This window comes from Callorhinus ursinus, unplaced genomic scaffold, assembly GCF_003265705.2.
Source record: "Callorhinus ursinus isolate GAN/ISIS: 27379988/994484 unplaced genomic scaffold, GSC_fseal_2.0 scaffold22, whole genome shotgun sequence".
Taxonomy (NCBI): Eukaryota; Metazoa; Chordata; class Mammalia; order Carnivora; family Otariidae; genus Callorhinus; species Callorhinus ursinus.
The window spans coordinates 11,899,033-11,923,171 of NW_027397084.1; the positions used below are offsets into that span (position 1 = coordinate 11,899,033).

General features: G+C 40.3%; 1 protein-coding gene and 1 pseudogene across 4 annotated transcripts in view; both read right to left on the minus strand.

Moving 5' to 3' along the window:
• KLHL31 (kelch like family member 31) overlaps positions 1-24,139 on the minus strand; it is a 133,971-nt gene that overhangs the window by 101,764 nt on the left and 8,068 nt on the right. The window lies entirely within an intron of this gene.
• LOC112838042 (S-phase kinase-associated protein 1 pseudogene) lies at positions 4,257-5,073 on the minus strand (annotated as a pseudogene).

Below are 24,139 nucleotides of genomic sequence, written 5' to 3' on the forward strand. Positions count from 1 at the left end.
ACCAATGATGTAATGTATGGTGATATAACATAATTAAAAAAATACAAATTAGCTTATCTTCCTTGAGCAAGTGCAGATGATTCCCCATTTGTCAACTTGTAATAATACTTGAACACAAAGCACTTTTAAATGCCCGATAAATGATAGCTATTAATAAAAAAAAGAAAGAAAGAAATAATCCAATAGGGGGCCCCTGGCTGGCTCAGTGAGTAGAGCACGCCACTCTCGATCTCAGGGTCATGAGTTCCAGCCCCTTATTGGGCCTGGAGCTTGTTTAAACAAACAAAAAAAGAACCCAAGAAACTCTAACAAACATATATGTACCTAGCAACAGAGACACAAAATAGATTTGTGAAGGAAAAAAAAAAAAAAGCTGATGTCACAGGGAGAGATTGGCAAACTCTAAGTCATACTGAGAGAGTTTACTATTCCCATCTCAGAAGCTGATAGATTTCAATACTTCTCCTTTTGAAGCGGAGATGAAAAAAAAAATATGTACCAGTATTAAATGAGAAAAAGGATGCAAAATATCTCTGGAAAACCCAACTGGAACGTGGATCCTATTCAATAATCATAACAGAGTTTCTATGGAAACATAGGCTTGGGGTTTCAGAAAAATACCGAATTTTAGGATATGATAACTGTATGTCGGGGAGAACCCAGTTCTCAAAATCAGGGCATGGTGCTAGGGCACCTAGATTCACACGCACAGGTCCTCACTGGCCCCAGGCTCTTGGGTTGCTCCACATGAAACATCTCCCTAGGAAACCAAACACTTGTGGCCAAAGCCCACACTGAGCTGTTAGAAGGTGGGCTTCTGAGGATTTGTGGTCTCTGCCACAAGCCTCCCCATCCTTTAGCTCTTTCCATGTGATGAAAATCTACTTGCCAAGCAAAGTTAACCCCGAAACCAGAGAGCTGTGAGAAAGTTGTTTTGAGGCTAATGCTTTTACTGAATTATGCATTTGAAATTCTTGGTGGTCTTTTACAGTAAATGAGCATCAGATTTTTACCCTGGCATAGCCTCTCTCCCACTGTACATGCAGTTACTATTCATTTGAATTCCTGCCTCCCTGAACAACTTTGTTATCTGGAGTTTTCCAATGACACATTTGATTAATTTAAAAAAACACGTGCCATTTTTTTTCCTCGTAATAAAAACAATACCCATTCATTGTAGAAGACTTCGTAAATACTGAAGAGCAGAAGGAAGAAAATAAAATTCACTCATTATCCTATCACTCACTGGTGGCCACTTGGCATATTTTATCTTAACCCGGCCACACCTTTTTGAAGCTGACTGACCAGATTTTCTCGAAGCTCTCAGGACTGCTTTTCCCTCCCACCTCCATCCTTTCCCTTCTTCCTTCCTTGGCATTCCCCCCAGCCCCCCACCCCCCCACCCCCCTGACATTTCCCTTTATGTCTGCTATTCATCGTCAAGTAACAAACAGCTTTCCGAAATTACAATTTTAAAACTCATTATATTTTATTAACTCAGAAAATTTAGGTGTAAGAGATCCATAGATGAAGACATGAATTTGTCCACCAGATTCTATGTAAAAGGTAAACTACTAGCACAAGTCATCTGAGGGATGGATTGGGTGAGACATGGGAAGGAATCAGTTCCTGGCACTATCCCCAAAACTCACTTTCTCCCAGTTCTACCAGAGTCACCAGTCTGGATGAGCAAAAGTTATTTACTGTGTTCTAATAATAACGATACATAGACATATAGCACTTACTATGCACAGGAAGATGCATACCATCAGGCCTCATGAAGGCAGGATGACAAAGGCTTTCAGGATCTAACATAGCTGTGGCCTTCAGGTCATCTAGAGCGGTATTTCCCAAACTTTAGTAGGCGAATCACCTGGGAACCTCAGATTACAGATTCTGATTTAAGTCTGGGATTTGGCCTGAGTTTCTGCATTTCCAATAAGCTCATGGTGATGCTGATGCTGCTGGTCTGCAGATCACACTTCTGGTACCCTCTACATAGCATTACTTACATAATCAGAAATGAAAATTATTTTATGCTATTTGTTACTAACAACATTATCACTTTGGCTGTCTTGTGTAGGATGCTGGGCCTTCAGATACCCACAGAGCTGGTGAGACAAATACAGATTTGAGAGGCAGGGAACGGAACCCAGGGCACTCAGGAACACATCCTAAGGGCACAGCCAGCATCTTTGGAAGGAACTGCAGGATTCCAAAGGGGCCAGCAAATTGCATCTAAACACCAAGTTATAGAGGCCACTTTTAGGCGACAGGCTTGAGCCATGGAACCTTGAGCAAGGCAAAAGGGTCCACAGCGGCCATCAACCTGATGCAAACAGGCTTATTAAGCCATAGGCCCTAACTGACCAATGTGCTCCTTACAACCAGGCACAGTTCTTAAGATTACCAAAAAAGGGAAAATTCCATATGTCCCCATATTCCCTTACTCTTGTCTGTCACTGGGTCCAACCCTACACTGCAGCTTGTGAAAATTGATAAAGGGAAATCTCCTTTAGAATGGAGTCGGGAGGCTGGAAGGAGGAGCTCGCAGGTCCAATCACTCACATCAATTGCAAATCCAACAGGAAGAGTCAGACTTTGCATGTGTTCCCTACTTTACTACCCCAGCGGGAGGAAGAAAGGTTTTCTCCCTCCTGCAGCAGCAGTAGTTCAGCCAATGACAGACTGTCACAACTCAGTCCATAAAAGCCACTGTACATCAAACTCTCAGTTTATTCCAATGGACTTCTTGTTCATAACAGCCTTCCCAACATCCCCCTTTGCTCTCTCAAAGAGCCTTCCCCTCCTTTGTTCTATGGCTTTGCCTAAGGTTTTGCTGTAGCTTCCTTGTTCTGGAAGGCAATTCTCTGCTATTCCCAAATAAACCCATCTTTTGCCCGTAAAATAGTTAGCAGTTTTATTTTTTAAGGTTAACAGTCCATCTGGGCTCACTTTGGAAGGGAGTCGGAGAGCTTTGTCATTCTATGATGGCTTCCTTCTTTAGACAGCCTTACCATGACTTTGCGGCCTCCCCTGCATGGGGACACATGAGAGGGAGCAAGAGAGGGCCATCTGAGAGTGTGCACAGGACCTAAAGGCAGCCTGTCAGTAACTAAAGTTTTTTTTTTTTTTTTTTTTGACAGTATATGGGACTTTATTAAACGAGATACAGATTCAGGGCAAACGAGAAGTGAAGTATAAAGGCAAACTACTATCAGTGAATAATCTGAGCCAAAACAGCTCACAGTAAACACAAAGAGAATGCGGTAGGACTACATGTGAATACAGATGATGCTAAATGGAAAAGCAAGAGAAAAAGGAGCACAAGGAGGAACGAAAAAGACGTAACAACTTGTGAGCCATCTCAAGCCCCGAGAAAACTTCCTTCTACTGTAGGGCAGAGGCTGGGAACAATGAGTGCAGTCCTGTGCGGCCACGTGCACCAGTTAAGAACTGAAGCACTGGCTCCAGGGAACCAGATCATGACAATCAGAAGAGATGCAAGTCTATCAGAACCCAAGGGTTAGGTCAGCAGCCTCCAGCGAGCTAGGACATGAACTGCCTGCAAGCTGTCTCCAGCTATAGAACCGTACATATACTTAACTCATTTACTAGTAAGTGAAGAGACACAGTTAAGTACACAAAAGCAAACCATTTACCACCTACTATGTAACTTTTTACTGAAAGTATCTTGCATTCATGATGGATGCTTTCTAGGTTTTGCCAGACATTTTAACGTTAAAGGTTAAATTATTTTTTACATGCAAGTAGTGTGAAGTTTCCCCCACATGGGATCAATAATTATAAGAAGATGACATAACCACATGGGTTATTTGTCTTTTTAAATCTAAAAGCTAACAGACTGGCTAGTTATATTTCCCCCAAAACCACAAACTGAGTAGTAACTGAGTCTCTAGCCAACATATTCAAAGCTGAGGATTAAAAATGCAATAACAAGTCCTTACATCCAATTAAGGGAGCCCTGCTACATACAGGCTAATCAATACCAGTGGTACTCCTTGACTCCAGGAAGCTGGAAGACATCCTAATAACCCCACTTGAAACATTTACCTCAGGTAGCCTTTTTCCAGTTTCCAACTCATGAATAAAGAGAATATGTTGTTAATTCTATTTCAGAATTTTTTTTTCAACTTGTTTTATTTACAATGCCAACTTTTAAAAGGTCATTAAACTAAAGTTAACTAGACAAGAAACTAGGCAGAAATCGCTTTACAAAGAGAGTTTTGGAAAGCCCCAAATGCCACCTTCTACAGAGAACCCACAGTTCAGGTTTATTTAGAGCAAAGAAAAAAGAAACTTTTGATCATACTAGAAGAAACTCAGCCATAAGTTTGGAATCCGTACTCAAACTACACATGCAAGGAGGACAATATTCTGCTTAAACAACTGATTGGCTGCTGCCATTTGTCTACTGTTTGTCTAATATTAACAATTATAAACAGAGCAGTGCAACTAGTATTTGGAACAATCCTTACAGTGTTACAGTGTCAGGCATAACATTTCACTTCTCTTCACACCGCCGGTTCTCTTTGCGTACCTGGGCTTCCTCTTCTTCAGTAAAGTCATTTTTGATATTGAAGGTCTTGCGGCTCTCCTCAGTTTTCCCCTTGATCATATTGGCAACAGTCTTGCATGTAACATCAAGCAAACCTTTGATGTCTAAGTAGTTCGCAGCCAGAATAAGTTCAAAAAGTGTTCCTTGGTCAACTTTCAGGAATTCTTGGTCCCAAACAGGGATATCATCTGTCCGCTTTTCTTTGTTCTCATCATCCTCAGAAGGAGGGGGGGTCATCCTTGTGGTGGGTGCACCACTGAATGACCTTTTTTAATATTGCGGCATTAACATTTGGTAGAGGAACTGGGTCATCATCTCCTTCATCATCCATTCCCAAATCTTCCAACCTGGTCTTGATAGTCACAGACTGTTTGGCAATTTCAACATCAACCTCAAATATCTCTCCATCGGAACTCTGCAACTTAATTGAAGGCATGGTGCTTGGTCTCAGGCAGACTGCGGGCTGTAGGCTGACAAGAACAGAGCAGCCTCAGCTATGAGAAGAGAAAGGCGGAGAACAAGGCCACTCAGTAACTGAAGTTTCTAATAAAATATTTCTCCAGATTTGCACTAATTACTGGCTTAGGGCTTAACCAGAACAAGATGGTATGTTTTACTGGCCGTTTCTATTTTGCATTCAGTAACTTCATCAGAGAAACAAATGCTAAACATCATACAGTTGGGTGTAAATCAACTTATAGCCCTCCCCTTCTTTTGAAGCTCTAAGTTCAACTGAGTACTTCAAAGAATGGCCAAAAGACCCCAGCCTCTCAGTAGTTCAGAGCTGAAGGGTGGGTCCACTGTGCTAGGCTTCAATGTTTCAGTAAAAGAAAAGGGGCTCTCCTTAGCCTGGGGCCTCGCCCTCCCAGAAGGTCATTAGCCTTTAAGATCAGTTACAAGAAGCTGGAGGTAAGAGAGGACTGCTTTCTGGACTCAGGGGGACTGGGAAATCAGCTGATTCTCCCTCATGTGGACCCACACCTCCCAACCCCTAATCGACCTCATGTACAAACCTCACTTGCCCGAAGATGGACTCTAAGGGACAACCTTTGATGCTGCCCTTTACAAGGTTCTGCCAACACAACCCCACTTTCCCTGCTGGGGATGCTCAGAGCACACATATGCTGCTAGTAGCATTTTGTGAGCTGCTGAAGGTTTCAGACAGGGCGGGGCTGAAGACCCAGCAGTACCTACCAGTTCAGTACAGAAATCGTTTATATCACATGGTATAGACCTTATCCCATTGTGATGAGCCAACTGATATGTGTAGCTATTTATAATTGAGCTATTAAATATGATTCGTGTTGGTTTGTTTTGCTGACATTCCCACTTCATCCCTGAAAGCCCTCAAACACCAGCGGTTCTTTGATGTAATACTTTCCAGGGCAGCCTGAGGGTATTTACTTCCTCCTTCTGTGCATTGTCACAGTGGTTCAGAGAAATCAAAATTTAAAAAAAAGGAGGAGAGTCAGTGTGCCTCTAGGGGGAAGGACAGAGGGTGGAACATGTCCATAGCCGTGGCAGAGCTAACTAGTGTCTTCGGAAAATTAAAATGTCTACTCTGGGTAATTTTTTAAACGTGTGCTGCAGGTGTGTGGTGCAAACTCCCTCTGCCATCTCTCCCCTAAAATCTTCAGTAAAATACATTGTACTCACCAACGGTTTTGTGCGAATGGAATATTTAAGAGCATGGGAAGATCTGCATGTTCTGGGGTATGTAAAGAAAACACGACAGCGCTCTTGGGCACAGGGGCTGGAAGACAGGGGCCCCTGGCTGTATTCGCCCAGGTGGTGCACTGTCTGGGGATGTCTTACTTACACTGTAATACAGGCAAATGTTGCCCCCTAATGTCATGATGTTCTCAGTCCGCACGACCAGCTGTGTTGGCCCGAAATGCAGGGGTAGACTGTGCTTTCTTCTATCCATACATTTATAGAGCATTTCCTAGGTATATGGCTAGGATTTCATTCTTGCCCTCAAGTTTCTTCTATGCTTCAGGGAAGGCAAAATGAAATGCAGACATAAAGACGTATTTTGGCACATGCTAAGTGCTACACGAATAAGGCAGAAAACTTTTCTGAGAAATACTAGTCCTATGAGATGCTCTGTGAAAAGTGTTCTGAGACCAATTAAGTTGGGGAAACACTCATATTCAGTCCTTTCCTTGGAGGTTCTCCATGCATAGGAGCATATTAAAGGATCCCACCACAATATAATCTGCACATCTTCTGTTAGCCCAGAGTTCCCCATTTATTTCAACATGGAACATGTATTTGTGTAACATCTATTAACATTCGAAGAAAATGTGGGAGCTTCTGTCATAGAAGGTACATGCTGAGGATTTAGGGAAGGAAGGAATTGCTCTGGGCTGGATTTACTGTTCTATGGAAGCATTTCAGGGAGGCAAAGGAAAAGCAGTACAGCCTTAAGAGATAGGCAACAGGTAGGTGAACAGAGCCAGGGTGGAAGAAGAATGATCTGGAATCAGGAGAGCAAGGCAGGAAAGTAGGAACACACAGGCGAGTTTAGGGACCTTTGAGCCTTGACTTTTGGGAAGAGGCTGGGGAAAAAAAAGTTGAAGAGTTAAGAAGGAACCAGATTTTGAGAGTCTTAAATCTACTAGAGCTTTCACTTCATTCTGTACATCATAGTAAATTACAAGCTTATTTTTAGAACAGTTTTTTCATGAAAAACTACCATGTACCAAGCAATGTAGAAGGCTGTTGGAGGTGTAAAATTAATTAAACAAGGAGGCTATTAGACTGAGGTGGGCTCTGATGCCTTGGTGGCTGGTCTACATAAGCAAACCAAGATCTAAGCCTGTAAATGCCTCACGGTCATGAAATCAAAACGCTAAGGACAACCAATCACAAACAGCCAAATAGGCTTTAGGTTATAACCAATCAATGATTTCCTTCTTCTGCCTTTTCCCTATAAAAGTTTCCCTTGGCTCCTGTTGGGGGGCGAGGGGGGGAACTCCTAACCCCTTTGGGTGTGGTGGCTGCCTGATTCAAATCGACTCATATCAATAAGAGTTCAAATAAACTCTTAACATGTTTAATATGCCCTCAGTTTATCTTTTGACGGAGAAGGACTCGGTAGAAAGGAGAGCCATTCAGAGCCCAAGAACAAGATGAGGAGACCGGAGCCAGGGCAGTGGACAGTAAGAGGGGATGTGGAGAACCCAACGGAGAGAGAATTAACTGGTCACAGTGGCAGGGAGGGGGAAAAGGGAGGGGGTTGCCACGAATGAATGCTACAGGGGTGGCCCCAGTAGCAAAAACAGGGAAACGGGAGAGCAAGCAGATCTGAGAGGGGCAGGGCAAATGTCACCTTGGCCTTTGTTTCAAGGTCAGTGGTTTAATAGCGTCTGGCTCAACTACAGTCGACTGTTCCTTCCTGTGCCACGTGAACAGGAGATCTGGCCACAACTATAGTTTGCAGTGCAGAGAACTGTTCAAATTGAAGTTATAGATAATCAAGTCCAAGCTGACTTTAACTGAGATCAAAGACATTCAGACTCTCTGCCTCAAATCAAAATCCCTTATCTTTCCCTAGCAGTAATAGTACCCTCCAATGTTTGAGTACCTGCTCTATGCCAGGCATACACTGGATATTCTCCATACATTCCCTTTTCATTTTCACAACAACCATACAAGGCAGACTTTATTGATTTCCTTTTTCAAAAACAGCAACTTAATAAGCTTTGGTTAACTCAGAGCCCCCAAATTTAATTGTACTGGAAGTCTAAGGTTCAGAGAGGGAAAGTATATTATCCATGATCACACAGCTAGGATGTGAGCCCAGGTTTGACAGACTCCAAGTCCTATGATATTTCCAGCACATTTCCGGGCTCTTACTGAAAACACTCATCTCATCCTGATGTTCCTTCTTCTTTTAGAGTATAATCTGCATTCTGGCTTCACTTATTTCAATTATTTACTGTTCTAAATAGCAGCTCAAAATCACCCACCTCACGTCCATTTTCTCACTTTCCCCATCCTCGATCCTGCTTAATTCTTACCTGATTTTGTAATTCTGGTTCGATAACATCAGGTACTGTTAAATAACATCTTATTACAATAGGGAGTAAATCCTTTTGAAGCTGGAGGATTTATTCAGCCCCTAAAACATTAGCTGGGAAGCCCAGAGAGGTATTGTTGGTGGGTCCTAAGCAAAAGCAGCTGGGGATGCTCAAAGAAGAACCCAGGCTTATGAAGATGTAGCCAGACCTCTCAGGGATCAGGCCAGGATGTGGGCACCAGTTTCGGCTGTGTGGACCAAGAGTGATGCTAAGTGAGTCCACAGGGAACATTCCCAGGATCACAGGAATACCTGAGACTTAGTGCCGGGGTGGGAGCAAGGCTCAGATCTAGAACAGCCAGGGGCCATGCCATAAGCATCTGAGTGGACAGAGTGTAGGCTGCAAGATGTAATGGAAATCCATAATCAGCCTGTTTTCTGAAGAGCAGCCTGTGATCTCCTCCCTGCAGAAGCTCAATGCTGCAGCCTGAAACAAAGTATCTCCAGTGGCCTGTGCTGAGGCCTCTCTGAAGTCAGCCATCTTTGAATCAGCTCTCCTCGACTCCCTGTTACATATCCCACAGCAGTACCCTCCCTGTTTCAGGCCCCAGTGGCTCACCCTTCCACCCAACTGCATCGTGCCTTTACTATGAATCTGGAGACTGTTCCTTGGGAGGATCAATTCCCTTCCTCTCCATGTTAGCAAATCTCTCAATATTGTCGTTTATCTCCTTCCCCCCTCTTCCTTCTGGGGGTTAACACGTGCAGCTCTGTTCCTGCTTCCCTGAGCGGTCCCTCTCTCGCCTGCCTGTTCACTGCCTCCCTCCACTTCTCTCTATTACCCAGAGCTCCTGTTTCCTAAAGGGGCTGCTTTTGATTCGCTTCCCTATTTAAGCTGTCACGACTTTTCCTCTTTCCTTCTCCAGTTTCCACTCCCTCACCTCCAGTTATCATGAAACCCTTTACCATTTGGCTTCTGCAGACGTGCCTCTTTCCTAGGAATCAGGGAGCTCCTCCGGACCCATCTACCACTTCCTCCATGCTGAGACTCTCTCCTCTATGATGCTCAGTCCCCTGGTGCCTCTCCTGCTCCTTCTTTGCTTTCTTCCTGGTTCCTCTTCCCCCAGTCTGCGTGCAGACAAGTCCTTAGCTTCTGGCCTTTCTTTCCCCCTCCCTCCCCTTTTTTAAAGATTTTATTTATTTATTCATGAGAGACAGAGAGAGAGAGAGAGAGAGAGAGAAGCAGAGGGAGAAGCAGGCTCCTAAGGAGCAGGGAGCCCGATACGGGACTCGATCCCAGGACCCTGGGATCATGACCTGAGCTGAAGGCAGACGCTTAACCATCTGAGCCACCCGGGTGCCCTCTTTCCCCCTTTCTTTTACTATCTCCCTCAGTGAGGATAAAACTTCCAAGACTTAGGCCACAGACTCTACACAGCACAGGGAGGCCTCCTTCTCTGTCTCCAGCACAAACCTGCTGAATTCCAGCTCTGCTCTTTCAATTGGGGAAAAAGATCTTAACCCGCCTGTCCTGATTGGGCCTCAAGGTGCCCATCATTCTTTGCATGCCCGACCTCCCCAACCTCAGGTAATAATAGTTATCCTCATTACAGCTACTTTTAACAAGCATCTACTATGTACTGTAGGTCATTTACTTTAATGCCTTTAATTGGCATTAAAGTAAATGAGGCAGGTGTTTTTACTCCCATTTTATAAATGAGGAAGCTGAAGTCAGTCATCTAACTTGCTCGCATTGACCCAGCAGAGCTGGGATTCAAAGCCAGATCTAAGTGAATCAACCAGTTAGCTTTTGTACTTTGAGAAGAATTTAGGATAGTGGTAAAATGCCACTGATGCTAGATTAACTGGATTCCTACCCTGGTTCTGCCACCTCCTAGCTGGTGATTTCAAGCCTGATACTTAAGCTCGCCTGTGTCTCAATTTTCTAACTGATGGAATGGAGACAACGGTGTCCCCATCTTGGGCTGTTCTGAGGTCAAAGCCCTTAAGCACAGTGTCTGGCAAAGAGTAACTATGTGAGTGCCAGCTAGTATTATGCAGGATTATCACCTGTCACTCTGTTTCTTTTTCATCAAGTGACCATTCTTACATTGATTTTTTTATTTTTAAAGATTTACTTACTTATTTATTTTAGAGAGAGAGAGAGAAAGCGTGTATGGGAGGGGGTGCGGGGGGTGAGGGGGAGGGAGGAAGAAACTCAAGCAAACTCCGCACTGAGTGTGGAGCCTAACGTGGTGCTCCAGGTGGGGGCTCGATCCCACGACTCTGAGATCAGGTCTGAGCTGAAACTAAGAGTTGGATGCTTAACCAACTGCACCACCCAGGTGCCCCCAAAAAGAGAATCATAAGCAGGCTCCATACCCAGCTGGGAGCCTGCTGTGGGGCTCGATCTCACATGAGATCATGACCTGAGCCGAAATCAAGAGTCAGACTCTAAACTGACTGAGCCACCCAGGCGCCCCAATTACATTGATCTTTGACTTCATTCACAACATCCTTTTGACAAACACTGTCATTATTTTGGGGAAAACCAGTATGTGTTTTTTAAATACATCAATTTGTTTCTAGTATTTTTTTTCCACATTGCTTTTTAATTTAGTAAATAATGCATTGTCATATTCACTTTGATCATTACATGGACAAAAATATACCAAGTCCTTTTTCCATGTGTTAAAACATTCAAGTACATTACTGAAAAGAGGCAATGAAAATTCTGTTTCTGAAGTTTTCAAAGAGGAGGGAGGCAACTAGGGATAAACAGGGATTAAACGTGGGTCTCAGGGAGCTATGTAATTTTTGATTCCTATGTCTCTAACTGAACAAGACTGAAGTCACAAAGATGCAGGAGATCTCAGTATTTTTAAAGTTGTTCACTGTGAATAAATTGGCATTGCTTAGCCTATTATACAGAATAAAAGGATTCCCCTCCCAATTCCCCATTCATTGGTTAAACTCATTAGGCATCACTTTGGATAACTCTTTAGAAAAATAAGAAAGATTAAAAACTTTATTTCTATTATATGCTTAGGCAAAGCAGGGATATTGTGAGGCTTTTAAAAGAGAATAAAAGAAGGAAATGTATGGTATCAAACGGAACACAATCTATATCAATACTTTATCATTTAGAGCAGTGATCATCTAGAGATGATTTTGCTGTCTCCCCATCCCCCAGGACATTTGGTAATGCCTGAAGACATTTTTGGTTGTCACCACTTGGAAGAGGGTCCTATTGGCATCTAGTGGGTAGAGGCAGGGATTCTGGCAAACACCCTATAATTCACAGGACACCCTCTGCACAACAAAGAGTTATCTAATCTGAAATGTTCATAGGACCAAGGTGGGAAAATCCTGATTTCAAGATACAGACAGGATGGTTCAAACCAGTCTTCTAGTTTTTAGACTAGTTCTTGTTGAAAGCAAACAAAACTAAAAGTCACCACATGAAGTTTCTCTAAATTGCACAGGGATGGAGTTAGTGGCATTCAGCTGATGGTAAGGTAATCACCACTTCTGATTTTATTTTGGAGCACAGAGTTTAATTATATATGACAGCACCCATGGAGAGAGAAGAAAATTGTCATGATGGTACAAGAAGAAATAACCACCCTCAAAAGTCCTGAAAAAGTTTTAACAACAAAAGTGGTAGCCAGCAGATATCGAAGCAGATAACTGTCACCTTGTTTCTAAAACAGCTGAACCCTCCTGGAGGCAACTGCCATCAGCATGCTGTGTCAAAAGGACCTTGTCAAGTAAAAGCTGTAATTGCCAACAGGTTCCCTGGGCAAGAGGGGGAGAGAAAAAACTGGAAAATTTCTATCCCTCTGTGAACTGCTCTAACACAGAGCACAAAGGGGAGATGGATGTGACAGCTTTTAAGCAGACAGTTGCTCTAGGTGAGCTAGGAATAGAGTGACCCTGCAGGTGTTTAATGAGCCCAGAAGAAGACACTTTGCTCTGCTCTGCTAGATAGAGACTGTCTTCACAAAAAACCACTGACTTGGTATATGCAAATGTTTTTGTGTAAGATGTCTTGCAATTCCTCATGGTTGCCTATGAACGCATTGCAAAATGTATGGCTTTGTAGAATCATAATCTGTTAGAAATATAAGGAGATAAAGAAATTAATGGTGGATACTGTTTACTCCTGCACAGGACAGAAGAGAGAAAATCCTGACACATGGTGAGCATATGAAACATCAGAAACCTTTGGGTCAGTGAAGGACAGGTACCTTCCCTTTCTTTCTTCACACTAGAAAATACCCCAAATTATTTTGTGTTGCTTCAATGCTGTCAATCAGTAGATGATAAAGGATGGTAGGTAAGGAAGCTAAGAATAGAGGAAATGTGTCTGGTAGGATAGAGTTTTTGGGAGAGGTGCACACCTGGGGAACAGACTAGGCCCTGGAATGGTTTCCAGATGCTGATTTCCTTTCCGAGGTTCCAAGTTGAGTGGCCAGGGACGGGGTACATTTGTCCCAGCCACTAGCCCAAACACAACTCTGTCTAAATTAGAAAAGAGGCCCCTCCTCAACACTTTTTTCTATCTTCCAGAAAATTGTCACAATAGTTATACAAGTCTACAACAACTACTGTGTCAACTCCCCTACCCCTCCCTGAGATGTGCAAAACACATCTATAATGCAAAATTATAAAGAAGGAGGTCTGGTGAAGATATCAATGGTCATCAGTGGCTGAAATTTTAAAATTCCATGGTCCTAGTTTATCCCCAGTTAATAAAAAAAAGTTCTTTCTTCATAGAACAAAAGTAGTTAACAAAATAGGAGGAAGAATAGACCTAGAAAAAGCATTATTTTTGCAGTTCCATTGAAATAATCGATGCGGCGTGCCTGGGTGGTTCAGTCGGTTAAGTGTCTGCCCTTGGCTTAGGTCATGATCCTGAGGTCCTGGGATCGAGTCCTACATCGGGCTCCCTGCTTGGCGGGGAGTCTGCTTCTCCCTCTGCCCTTTACCCTGCTCGTGCTCTCTCTCTTGCTCTCTCCCTCTCAAATAAATAAATAAAATCTTAAAAAAAAAAAAGAAATAATTGACGCAGGCAAAAATCACCAATGAATGCTAAAACTACTAGGTAGGTGAAAAGATGGTCGGAGAACAATATTTATGTGGTGCTTAAGTATCACCCTACAAATCACTTGTGGTTTCTCTTAAACAAACATGTCCTTTCTTTCAGTTAATTCTCTCAATATATATTTTACTTATTTATACGCTGTAATCATACACTACTGTACGGATGTATTTCTAAAACATACCCACAAAAATACATCTGAACGAGTGAGATGGGGGTGCCTGGGTGGCTCAGTCGGTTAAGTGTCTGACTCTTGGTTTCAGTTCAGGTCATGATCTCCTGGTCCTGAGATCAAGCCCCACGAGGGGCTCTGCGCTCAGGGCCGAGTCTGCTTCAGGTTCTCACTCTCCCCCTGCCTCCGCTTCTCCCCCCACTCGCACACACTCTCTCTCTAAAATAAATAAGTAAATGAAATCTTTAAAAGAGTGAGATAAAAACAATTAAGCTATTATAGATTTTTCACCCAACATCACTGTCTTTCAGACATACTTCAGAAAGCATCAATTTAGTCTATCCATTATTTTGTACCTGGAGATTTCTCTGATGATCGAAATTACTGGCCAAAGCAGAAGAAATAAAAGGCATGGTAGAACAACATGAAAAGGGTTCAAGTCATCGAAAAGGGTCTCCTTCACCGCCATGGAATGGTGAAGATGAATCCTTCTGACTCGAAGAGAGCCAAATGTGTTACTTGCTTTGTTTCACTCCATTACTGGAGATGTCAGATGTGGTTATGATTTTTATGTTTCTCTCTCCATCCCACATTTTCCATGTGTTGCTCATTTTTAACCATTTGCTTTGGGTTCCATGCCATTCTGTAGCAGTTCCCTTGTATTCCCTGTCCTGGGCCTTGACTCTCACCCCAAGCTCCTGGTTCATTTCAGAACAACTTGTTGCATTACCAAAACAGACACAAGTGGGCCACTCTTCAATGAACGGGGTGGAGACCGGGGGCCAGGGAAGGCATCTACAAACTGTGATGATGTACTTAAGGGGTGAGAGATGAGTGTTTTGGGTTTGTTTTTGTTTAAAATATGTTTTTTATAATGCAGGAATCTGGTGGTCCCCACCTTAACCAAGTAACCACACTTAGCATTACTCATCTCCTGACAAGTTCTAAAATGAAATACACAGCAACTATGAAGTATGCTTACCAAAAATGCTTCACCTGTGTTTATTCAAGCCTTTATGCCTAATTTCCTTTTCATAGGAAATACAAGAGATAAAGAAACAAAATAATACCAAGATGAGAGTCAGATAGATCCAGAATGTAGGTCTGATCTCCAACAAAGTTGTCATAAAGTAACAACAATAAAAAGTTAACCACTGTGTTGCCCTAAATTAGTGAACATATTAACATTACTGCAATTGTGATGGGTAAATGGCAACACTTATGCTGAGAAGTCTCCTGGACAAAATATCATATATCTTTAAATAGTTGATCATCATTTTGCAGATTATTCTTTCTTTCTTTCACATAATGAAAGGCCTTATCAAAATATATTACTTTGTTAAAAATGTGTATCAAATAATATAAAAGCTTATAATAAAAGACAACATTCTTTGCATTCATCACTACCCATATCCCAGAAACAGCCAACTTTAACTTCTTTGGCTATTTTTTAAAATAAGTATTATCATGTCTTTAAATAATGTGCTCTTATTATACCATTTTTTCAGTTTATCAGTGTGAGACCTTCTGCTATGACAGATGAAGATTTAGTTCTCTTACACTCTCATCTCATCTCTCTGTCCTCCAATATAGTATATCATCACTTTTCGTTAATGAAAAATAATTGCATGAAAGTGTCATTGCAGAACCAAGTAGTATCCTATGAGTATACTTTTTTCTTGTATGCTTTTGTCCTTGCCCTAAGCATCTTTCCTTTCTTTTGCAATGTTTTTCTTATAACAATCCTTCCTTTTTGTTGGTGATTTTGTTTGTTCCTTCTTGTTATTTAGAAGCATCACCATACTGGGGCACGTGGGTGGCTCAGTCAGTTAAGCATCTGACTCTTGGTTTTGGCTCAGGTCATGATCTCCCAGTTGTAGGTTAGAGCCCTCCATTGGGCTCCATGCCCAGTACAAAGTCTGTTTCAGATTTTCTCTGTTTGTCCCCCCACCACCACCGCTTGCTCTCTCTCTCTCTCTCTCTCAAATAAATAAGTAAAATCTTTTAAAATAAAGCACCACCATATTTATCTGGTTCCATTATTTTTTTTTTCAGTAAAACTGTCATAGAGCCTTCTGTGCTGCTCCAACCTCTACCAGTAGACCTATAGATCTTCTTGGTGTTGTGTCCCTTAAAGATCTCTTAAATTCTGGTTTTTCACTTTTGTGGTGTACTTTTCTGTTTTGAACAGCATATTTTCTGGAAACTTCCTAAGACAGGAAAGAAATTATTATTTCTGAGGCTCTGCATGTCAGAAATTACTTTTGAATAACAGTCTTGCTGAATGCACACCAGGAGATTAGAAACCATATCCCTTGATGTTTGGAAGGCACTACTCTATTGTTAGGCATTGTTTAATTTTCAGATTGTTTGTTGCAGAGCTTAGAAATACAGTCAATTTTTGTATAATTGTTTTGTATTCTGTAAACCTGCTGAACTTGTTTATTAGTTCCAATAGTTTTTTTAGTGGACTCTTCATGATTATCTCTATGTAAGATGTCATCTTCAAATAGAGATAGTTTTATGTCTTTTTTTTCCTATCTGGATGCTTTGTATTTTTTTTTTTTTCTTAATTGTCCTGGCTAGAACCTCTACTACACTGGTGAATAGAAGTGGGAAGGATGGATGTTTTTACCTTGTTCTTTAGAGGGAAAGCATCCAGTTTTCCACTATTGTTTAATCATGAAAGGATGTTGCATTTTGCCAATGTTTTTCTTGTGTTTATTGAGATGATCGTGTGATTTTTTTTTTTAACAGCTATGGTGTATTACATTAGTTGATTTTTGGGTATTAATTCCTGGGATAAATCCCACTAGCACATGGTGTGTAATTCTTTTTATTTATATGTATAATTCATTTTATATATGCAATTATATATATATATAATTTTTGTTTTTTTATATGCCTTTTCATAAGTTTGTTAGTATTTTGTTGAGGATTTTCATATCTGTTTTTATAAGAGATATTTGTTTGTAATTTTCTTCTGTTGTTTTTCTCTGGTTTTGGTATCAGAGCAATACTGGCCTCAGAGATACATTGGAAAGTGATGTTCTGCCACTTCTGAGAATATGGCCCTCTGACTAGGACCTGGGGGCACAGGGAGCCCTGTGTTCTCGGTGGCACCTGTCTGGAATGGAGTTGCTATCTCTCTGAGCTGGGAAGAGGGGAAAGGAGAAGGTGTTGGTTCAAATGCCACAGACTCTTGTTCCTGTGAAGTTTTAGCAGATTTTCTTGAATAAATGTGTCTTCCTTTGCTCTTTGCCCTTGGGATAATCTCCAGAGACTTTAAATTGTTCTTTTTGAACATAATTTTGTTTTTGTTTTTGAACACAAGTTTTGCTGAGCAGTAGCTCTGTGGAGGCTTTTACACTGTCACATCAGAAACCAGAAGTAGAACTCTAGTCATCTTTTCTTATCTCCTCTAAGGGTCTTTTAATTTTTTTAAGTTATCTTGGTTCCACTATTTAATATAGGAGGAATCCCCAAAATGCCCTGTGATTTTTGATTGTCCATTCATATTTAAAACTGAGGTGTTGAAAAGCTGATTATTCTGTATGGGGCAAGGACAGGAACAGGGAAGCTAATGTGAATCAATTACAGAATTTATCTCTAGATACTGGGTAAATTATGGTTTCAGAATAGAATATAAAAGAAAACAAAAAATCAGAAGTCTGGAGGAAAAGTGAGTGTGCTAATCATCTCATCTCTTCTAGTTGGAGCAAAGCAACACTGAATTGGAAAAATCTAGCTCTTCTCCTCAGCCCTGGCATTCTCGCTAACACTCTCCACACTTGAATAATTTCAGTTAACTATTTTTCTTTAATTTTCGGAGGACCTTTCGGGAAAAAAAAATCTTTTGGGTAAAGAAATATTTACCTAAGTTTCAGTCATTCCTGTAATTTAAATTTAATTAAGACAAAATCAGATTTAATTTTTTCCTTAAAAATATCATGTATAGTACTATCCTCTCTTTATAAAATAATTTCTATTTATACCTGTTTATCTCTTTGACTAACTACATCGCTTATATATATCTACCAGCCTTCTTTCTCTATATATGCATAGAGAGATTATAACAATATATGCCAATGACTGAGGCTAGTTATTTCTGGGCATTAGGACCTGGGATGCTTTATTACTTTCTCCCTTTAATTTTTTGTATTGAGTGACATTTTCAAAAAGAAGCACATACCAATTTTTTTTTTTTAAAGCCAATACAATGCAAAAGCAAAACCTAACCTGCTAACAGGGCCAATCAACCATACAATCAGGGCTGGTACCTATGGTGAGGCCAGCGAGGAGACTGGGACACAAAATTTGATTTGAAATCACACAAATGCACCCTCAGCTCCTCACTAGCCTCATCAAAGTAGTCCTGGACAGCCTTGCAAATGACACAGGGAGGACTGGCAGATCAATGCAGGTGAAGAACAGCATGTTTGGAAACCTGGGTAGATGAGTAAAGCATACTTTTCCTTTCTTATAAATGATTATCAAATATATTTTTAAAAACTACTTCCAGAAGAAATCATAGTCTTTACACTTTAGAAGTTAGTTATCTCTATTATCACTTGGAAACTAACAAGCACCTAGTCTTCTCATTTCTTCCTGTCCCTTGATTCGCCACTTGCATGAGTGTGTCGCAGGCTCTGGCCGCAGGGCACTGAAAGGGGTGTGTTGCTGTCAGCTGCAGAATCTCTTGCTTCATCTAGGACTTTCCTGATCACCCTCGCTAAAACAACACAATACCCTCCTTTGTCTTTCCAGCCCATGTTCCTGCTTTAATGTTTCCCTAGCAGTTGTCATATTCCAAATGTATCCATCCTTTCTGCATATAGTTTTATTTTGTATGTGATGTGTTCATTGCCTGTCTTGCCTTATTAGTATATAAGCCCTGCGATGCTACCCTCACGGAAGCCTGAGGGTGTGCAAGAGGTTTCCACAGTATTTGCTGAATGGAAGAATGAATGAGTTCATTGTGCACTGACTGAATGACCGTGGACCCGATGGTGTTGTGACAATATGAAAAATGCAGTCTTTACTCCCCACAGAGAGAGTCCACATGGCAGCCTCCCTCCCTGCCTCTGTTTCTGGAGACAGTCACAGGCCTCATGCAGTCATTACCTCCCAATCACATACAGTTTGTTTTCACCCACCTTTTTCTTTTCTCATAGTCTCTCCCATTTTTTTTCTTCCTTCCTCTTGCCCAATTAACATAGGGAAATATTTTCCCCCCTTAAAAAAATCACTCAGACTGATAAGCATAAAAGGTAATACTAGTAATAACATAGTCATGAAAAGTCAGTTTTGAAGAGCAAATAATAGCATTATTAATTGTGAACATCTACGTTTGCTATATATTTGGCCCTCTGCCAAGCAATTTATATGCATTGCCTCATTTAATCAGTATAGATAAAGAAACTATGGCGGCAAGAAGTAACTTGTCTGGGTCACAGAGCCAAAACTGGTCTGAACCCATGTCGGTCTGATTCCAGAGCCCAGGCTCTGCCAGGGGCGACAGAGAAGCTGTGCTATTCATTTCTAATGTAATCCCCTCTGTGGGATTCTCCCTCCGTCCTCTTCCCACACCACATCCTCAGCCGCACTACAAGCAGGTGCCTTCTTCATGTCCCCACAGCGCTCCGCGCATCCTACTTCAGCTGTGACCACATAAAATGTTAGGTCTATGTCTGAAAGGCTCAGGGTGTATTTTCACTCATTAGCAGTGTTATGAAGTATCTGCCTGCCTTAGTCATTGCAATTAGGGTTGTAATAGAAGCAGGAGCATTGGAGCTATTCCGTATACATATGTATATATGGACGATGGGGGAGAGAAAGTTCAAAACCCAGCATCTGCTACTTATTAGCAGTATAAAGTTAGGCAAAGTATTTAACCCCTCAGAATGTTAGGTTACTCACATGTGATGTGGGGATAATGATGCCAGTGTTACAACGTAATGAGAATAACCTAAGACGTGTCTGTAAGGTGCCTGGCATGGTGCCTAGAACAACACAGGTGCTTAGTGAGCACTCTTCTTCTGGGTCCTGTACAACCCTCTGCCTACCTGGATTCTGACTCTTCTGTTGCACCTCATACAGCATTTCAGCTATGTTATGTGTTATCTGTTTTGGCTTGTATTAGTTATATATTACTTTGCAACAAATTACCTCAAACTTAGCAGCTTAACACAATAAGCATTTACCATCTCAAAGTTTCTGTACACCAGTGATCTGGGAACAGCTTAGCTGGTGGCTCTTGTTCAGTCTCTTGGAAGGTTGTAGTCAAGATGTCAGTTAGACCTGCAGTCATCTCAAGGCTCAACTGGGAGAGTATTTGCCTCCAAGCTCACTCAGGTGGCTATTTACATGCTTCAGGAGATTTGTTTCCAAGCTTATTCATGTGGACCTCTCCACAGGGCTCTCAGGCCATGGCAGCTGGATTTCTCCAGAGGAAGCAATCCAAGAGAATGAGAGAGAGCATCCAAGATGGAAGCCACACATAGTCTTTTTATGGGAAGGAATAATGCAGAGCATAAATATCAAGATGTGGAGATAATTGGGGCCATATGAGAGTCTGTCTACTACATGGTTTAAATATTGTAGAGAGCTAGCCTAGGGATTGTGATGTGCCCAATTGTTTCACTGATTTTATAGAAAAGTTTTTATGGAAAGTCCTGTGTTTACACAAGGGACTTACATACTTTGGAAACATATACATTGCTAAGCAGGTAACTGGCTATACCAGTAATAAAGCTTCAACATACTCAACAACATAAAAATAATAACAGTAATGACTTCTTTTCATAGTCTTACAAGTTATCATGCTATCTGTACCTTTCATTTCCCACTCTATGCATAATTATACTTTTTCTCTGAGTTGGTTTGTTTCTTAAAAATCATTTCCCCTTTGGTTATCTCCTTGGTACATTTTCTACCCATTTCCCCCTCTTTGGTCTATAAACACATGTGCACACACACACATTCGAGCTTCCTTCCTCAGAGAGTGGCAAAGATCAGGTAGGTAGTCGTGGTGAAATATAAATATCACTCCCAGTCTCGTATTTGGAGGACAACTTGTTTTTTATTCCCAATTAAGTCATAGCTCCAGCTACCTCCCTAGAGTGAAGTGTCCTGCCTTGGGATGATCTTGGCTCCTTTTTCCCCTTTCTCCTGGTGGCTGCTCTTAGTCATAGCATTGCCTAATTGTGTTAGCCTCCCAAGAGGGATTGACATGGGCCAAATTTGATATTTGTGTCTTCTCAGGCTTAGAAGAAGGATTATATAAATACAAAAATATGAATAGTAACTAGTAAAACATCAAAATATTAAATAAGTATCATAAATATTAAAACATTATTGTATAAATATTAAAACACATACCTTACATAAATATTATCTGCTTGGATATTTAAAAGGTAGATTCAACAATAACAGTTTGACATTTTGCATTCTTCCATTTCTATAAATTATTGAGAAGCTATTTTATTAGAGTTAGTATTTAATTATCTGTGTTGTCTATGACTGCCGATAAGTCTATTAAACTAAGTAAGTTCTGCTTTTGAAATGTTCTTTCTCAGGAAAGTAGACAGAAATGAGCCAGATGAACAGAAATATAAGGAGCCATGAGCAGGTACATATTCTGAGGCAAAAAGATTTGATGATGATAGTTACATTGGGAAGGGGAAGGAAAAAAGTGATAATGGAAAAACAGGTGCACTGGCTGTGAATCATGAAAGAGAAATGTTTATAAAAATGAAAACCTGATAGGATCACTTACTTATGATGGACTTTGTACCATTTACTAAATGATATACTAAGGAGAACATTTTGAGTAAGAAGTATGATCACAGTCCTTTTAGAGTTGTCAGAGACCTTATATACTTTGTTACCCCATCTGCTTCAGTTAGGATGAGAAACAGGAATGAAAGAGGTGAATCTTTTGACATCCAATGTTATTTTGTTGAAGAGCCAGGGCTGAGATTCGTTGAATTCTCAATTCAGTAGCTTTTATTAATAATTGTACTTTATGATCTGGAAGAGAATTGGTTTAAATTTTTACTTATAAATTTCTTATTTTCTACATCACTTAAGAGATTTAAAAATCTGAAATAAGTCTGTCAAATGAACTATAGTTATATTCTATGTGTATGCAAATTCAACAGAGGGGTTCAACTACAGATGAGATAAAGTAGACAAAAGGATCCGAGCACTTGAAGACAGGGCAGTGGAATTTATCCCATCAGAAGAGCAAAAAGAAAAGAGAACGAAGATAGCTTAAGCGAGGTATGGGAAAACATCCAGTGGACCAATTTTTTACTTTATAAGGGTCCCAGAAAAAGAAGAGAGAAAGAGGCAGGCGGAAAACTTATTTCAAGAAATAATGACTGAGGGACGCATGGGTGGTTCAGTGGTTAATCATCTGCCTTTGGCTCAGGTCATGATCCCAAGGTTTTGGGATCGAGTCCCACATTAGGCTCCCTGCTCAGCAGGATTTATTCTAGGGATACAAGGATGGTTCAATACTTAAAATCAATGCGATATACCACAGTAACAAAATGAAGGATAAAAAGTCATATAATCATCTCAATAGATGCAGAAAAAGCATTTGACAAAATTCAATATCCATTCGTGATAAAAGTACTCAACAAACTGGGTATAGGAGGCACATACCTCAACATAATAAAGTCCATATATGATAAGCCCAAAATGATATGACAGATGCTCAATGGTGAGTAACTGAAAGCTTTTCCTTTAAGATCAGGAACAAGATCAGAATGGCCACTCTTGCCATTTTTATTCCATATAGTACCAAAAGATCTAGCCAGAGCTACTACACAATTTAATAATAATAATAATAATAACAAATAAAATAAAAGGCATCCAAATCAGAAAAGACATAAAACTGTCTCTATTTGCAGATGACATAATTCTTCATACAGAAAATCCTAATGATTCCATAAAAAACTGTTAGAATTACTAAAAAATTCAGTAAAGTTGCAGGATATGAAATCACTATAATAAATTAGTTGTGTTTCTATACATTAATAACAAACTATCAGGAAGAGAAATTAAGAAAACAATCCCATTTACAGTTGCAACAAAAAGAGTAAAATAAATTTAACCAAAGTGGTGAAAGGTCCATACACTGAAAACTATAAGACACCAATGAAATTTAAGAAGACACAAATAAATGGAAATATATTCTCTGTTTATGGATTAAAAGAATTAATATTGTTAAAATGTCTAAACTAACCAAAGTAATCTACAGATTCAATGTGATCCCTATCAAAATTCCAATTATATTTTTCACAGAAATAGAACAAACAATCCTAAAATATGTATGGAACCACAAAGGGTCCCAAATGGCCAAAGCAATCGTGAGAAAGAAGAACAGGGTAGAGGCATCAAACTTCCTGCTTCAAACTATATTACACAGCTCTAGTAATCAAAATAATACCATATTGGCATAAGAACAGGCACATAATTATCAGAAGAGGATAGAGGGCCCAGAAAAAAAACCCATGCATATATGCTCAATTAAATTACAACAAAGGAGAATAGAATATACAATGGGAAAGGACAGTCTCTTCAAGAAATGGTGCTGGAAAAACTGGATAACAATATGTAAAAGAATGAAACCAGACCACTATCCTATACCATACATAAAAATAAACTCAAAATGGATTAAAGACCTAAATGTGAGACATGAAACCATGAAAATTCTAGAAAAAGACATAAGTGGTAATTTCTCACACTGACCTTAGCAATATATTTCTAGATATGTCTCCTGAGGCAAGGGAAACAAAAGCAAAAATAAGCTATTGGGACTACACCAAAATAAAAAGCCTTTGCACAGTAGAGAAAACCATCAACAAAATGAAAGGCAACTTACTGAATGGGAGAAGCTACTCATAAATGATATATTCAATAAGGGATTAATATCCAAAATATATAAAGAACTTGTACAACTCAATAATAAAAAAGCAAACAATCTGATTTAAAAAATGGGCAGAGGAACTGAATAGACATTTTACCACAGAATACATCCAAATGGTCATCAGGTACATGAAAAGGGGTTCAGCATCACTAACCATCAGGGAAATACAAATAAAAAACCACAATGAGATATCATTTGCACCTCTTAGAATCCAATTTTATGGATGAAATTTTAACTGGAGAGACATGACATCCTTTAGGTTTATTTTAGTTAAATGATCAACATTTAATAGTAGTGGTATTTTAATTGTCTGAACGGCACTA